The sequence below is a fragment of the Lissotriton vulgaris genome, chromosome 5, assembly GCF_964263255.1.
Source record: "Lissotriton vulgaris chromosome 5, aLisVul1.2, whole genome shotgun sequence".
NCBI lineage: Eukaryota > Metazoa > Chordata > Amphibia > Caudata > Salamandridae > Lissotriton > Lissotriton vulgaris.
The window spans coordinates 1015423250-1015427824 of NC_141693.1; positions in this window are offsets into that span (position 1 = coordinate 1015423250).

A 4575-nucleotide genomic window follows, 5' to 3' on the forward strand; every position below is an offset into this window, starting at 1 on the left:
AGAAATTAATTTTAAAAAAACGAATTAATTCTGTGGTCACTCCTATTATTGGTAACATTTACATTTTGGATCATGCTTTAATTTCTTTTGTTTTGAAATTAAATTCAAATTTTACAATGCAATCCAGATGAAGAATTAATACTAGTATTGTTCTTAATGGACAAAATAAACCTAAGCTTTTAAATGCTATTCATGATTACTTCCTTCTTAACCCTGAAGGTTCTATTTCCATGGTGAATGAACTGTTTCTCTTCTGGCTCATAAAAATAAAACTTTTAATGCAAATATTAAAAATTTAGATAAACAAATCGCAAAATATGAGAGACTTTATTACGTCTAATTATCCTCAATACAAATTCAGATTCAGATTTCAAAAACTTAGATATGAGTTTAATTCACTCCTTAGCAAAAGAGCAGGCATCCAGCTTTGAAAGTCTAAAGCCAAATTTGGTTTTAATGCTAACAGATCTGGAAAACTTTTAGCCAAATATTTGCGCATTAAAAAAGATAAAATACAAATAAATTTAATTCATGGCCCTAATGGTAAAATTGCTGGTGCACAGACATAACATCGAGTCCAAAATATCGATTGGACATGATATCGAGTTTTTAATATAGACTGGACAAAGTATCGACAGGACAGAATATAGATAACAAAAATATCGTTTTTAAGGTAAATGATGTAATATCGACTGTTAAAAATATAGATAGACAAAATATCGAAGTATATAATATAGATAGTTAAAAATATCGAATTTTTAATAATATATAATTGTTTATAGTGTATTTTTATGTTATAATATGTGTGAAAAGTGTGTAAATTCTGTTATATATAATTTTATTTAATGAATATTTTTTTTATAATTATTGCGTAATTTAATTCTGTAGCGGGTTGTGGGTTTATAGGGGAATAGGGTGGGAAGTAATTAAATTATAATTAATTAAATATGTAAAAAAATTATTGATAGTAATTTGTAATTAATTGTTAATTAATGTATATATGTTAATTAATTTAATTGTTCTTGAAAAATAATAATTATTAATTGATTAATTGGTAATTCTGTAAATTTTACTAATTTAATTCTGTAGTGGGTTGTGGGTTTATAGGGGAATAGGGTGGGAAGTAATTTAATTATAATTAATTAAATATGTAAATTTATTTATTGATAGTAATTAGTAATTAATTGTTAATACATTTATATTCGTTAATTAATTTAATTATAATTGTTAAATAATTTTTAACAATTGATTAATTGGTAATTATGTAAATTTTACTAATTTAATTTCTGTAGTGGGTTGTGGGTTTATAGGTGAATAGGGTGGGAAGTAATTTATTAATAATTAATTAAATAATAAAAATAATTAACATGTTTTTATTTGGAAATAATTGTAAAATAATTTTTAATTATTAAATAATTAATTGTTAATGTTTAATTAATTTGTATTAATAGGTGATTAATTGAAATAATTATTGTTAATTAGTAATTTTAAAATATTAATTATTATATTAGATAACATTTTTATTTATTTTTAATTAATTATTATTAGATATTCATTTGTAGATTTTTGAATAATATATGAAATATTTACTATCCCTAACTTTGTATTCTCTGGAGTGGGAATAGTAAGTTTAACCCCTACGCTATCCAACGCTTTCCCTACTGTTGCATCCACTGGAATGGGAATAGTAATTTTTGCCCCGACGCTATCCAACGCTTTCCCTACTGTAGCACTCTTTGGAGTGGGAATAGTAATTTTAACCCCTACGCTATTCAACACTTGCCCTACTGTTGCACCCACTGGAGTGGGAATAGTAATTTGAACCCCTACGCTATCCAACGCTTTCCCTACTGTTGCACCCACTGGAGTGGGAATAGTAATTTGAACCCCTACGCTATCCAATGCTTTCCCTACTGTTGCACCCACTGGAGTGGGAATAGTAATTTTAACCCCTACGCTATCCAACGCTTTCCCTACTGTTGCACTCTTTGGAGTGGGAATAGTTATTTTAACCCCTACGCTATCCAACACTTTCCCTACTGTTGCACCCACTGGAGTGGGAATAGTAATTTGAACCCCTACGCTATCCAACGCTTTCCCTACTGTTGCACCCACTGGAGTGGGAATACTAATTTTAACCCCTACGCTATCCAACGCTTTCCCTACTGTTGCACCCACTGGAGTGGGAATAGTAATTTTAACCCCTACGCTATCCAACGCTTTCCCTACTGTTGCACTCTTTGAAGTGGGAATAGTAATTTTTACCCCTACGCTATCCAACGCTTTCCCTACTGTTGCACCCACTGGAGTGGGAATAGTAATTTTAACCCCTACGCTATCCACCGCTTTCCCTACTGTTGCACCCACTGGAGTGGGAATAGTAATTTTAACCCCTACGCTATCCAACTCTTTCCCTACTGTTGCACCCACTGGAGTGGGAATAGTAATTTTAACCCCTATGCTATCCAACGCTTTTCCTATTATTGCACTCTTTGGAGTGGGAATAGTAATTTTTACCCCTACGCTATCCAACGCTTTCCCTACTGTTGCACCCACTGGAGTGGGAATAGTAATTTTAACCCCTACGCTATCCAGCGCTTTTCCTACTGTTGCACCCACTGGAGTGGGAATAGTAATTTTAACCCCTACGCTATCCAACGCTTTCCCTACTGTTGCACCCACTGGAGTGGGAATAGTAATTTTATTCCCTATGCTATCCAACGCTTTCCCTACTGTTGCACTCTTTGGAGTGGGAATAGTAATTTTTACCCCTACGCTATCCAACGCTTTCCCTACTGTTGCACCCACTGGAGTGGGAATAGTAATTTTAGCCCCTACGCTATCCACCGCTTTCCCTACTGTTGCACCCACTGGAGTGGGAATAGTAATTTTAACCCCTACGCTATCCAACTCTTTCCCTACTGTTGCACCCACTGGAGTGGGAATAGTAATTTTAACCCCTATGCTATCCAACGCTTTCCCTACTGTTGCACTCTTTGGAGTGGGAATAGTAAGTTTTTACCCCTACGCTATCCAACGCTTTCCCTACTGTTGCACCCACTGGAGTGGGAATAGTAATTTTAACCCCTACGCTATCCAACGCTTTCCCTACTGTTGCACCCACTGGAGTGGGAATAGTAATTTTAACCCCTACGCTATCCAACGCTTTCCCTACTGTTGCACCCACTGGAGTTGGAATAGTAGTTTTAATCCCTACGTTATCCAACGCTTTCCCTACTGTTGCACTCTTTGGAGTGGGAATAGTAATGTTAACCCCTATGCTATCCAACGCTTTCCCTATGCTTGCACTCTTTGGAGTGGGAATAGTAATTTTTACACTTTTGTTATTGTACGTTAATAATATTGGCTATTATTTAATTATATTTTGTTACTATATATATATGTTTTAAGAAATATGAATTAAAAAATTGTATTTTTGCACTTTCATTAATTATTTAATTATTATAACTTAATTTAAGTATTTTAAAGTATATTTTAGTAATTAATTTTTAATATTAATTTAATTTAACCTTGTTTTTAGTAAAGTCGAATATTTTTTTAAATTATATTTTTGTAAACGATATTTTTAACTCGATATTTTTGTACTTACCTGTTTGTAGATAGAAACTCGATATTTTGTCAGTCGATATTTTGTCAACGATATTCTTGATGGTCGATATTCTGTCTCTCGATATTATTTCAATGATCCAAAATTGCTTTATCTCAAAATGATATTGTTAATGAATTTTTAGATTTTTATACTACCCTTTATGACAAAACTAATGTTGTCAATGCCTCTTTAATTGATTATTTTTTAACTAGATGTGGATTACCCAAGATCTCTCAATCAGATAAAATTGAACTTGATTCGCCTATTACGCATAGCCATAAAATCTCTTTAAAAAAATAAGTCTCCTGGACCCGATGGTATTCCCGCTGAGTTCTATAAAGAATTTCAAATGCAGTTTGCTCCTCATTTATTTCAACTTTTTACCTTCTTTGGTTCTACAGGAATTACTACGGGTTCTTTTACTGAGGCTTTAATTATTTTACTACCCAAACCTGATAAAGACCCCACACTTGTGTTAAATTATCGTCCTATCTCTTTAATAAACCAAGATTGTAAATTGTATGCAAAAATACTTGCAACTAGATTATCATTTGTGTTAGACTCTATTATTCATCCAGATCAATCTGGTTTTATGAAGAATAGATATTCTGCCAATAATACAAGTACTTTGTTACATGTTATAGAACAAGGATCTACCATCTACCATCGGCAATTCTCACATTAGATGTGGAAAAAGCTTTTGATAAAATTAATTTGCAATTTTTATTTCGTACTTTATTATCATTCAATTTTGGTGACATATTTACCTGCTTGATGGTTGTTCTATATTCTACTCCTACTGCTAGTTTATTTATTAATGACAACATTTCTAACCAATTTTCTCTTTTCAGAGGTACAAGACAAGGATGTCCCCTTTCCCCGCTTTTATTTCTTATCGGTATTGAACCTCTACGTGTTTCCATAAGAAATTATGATAAAATTAAGGGACTCAATGGTAAAAAAGT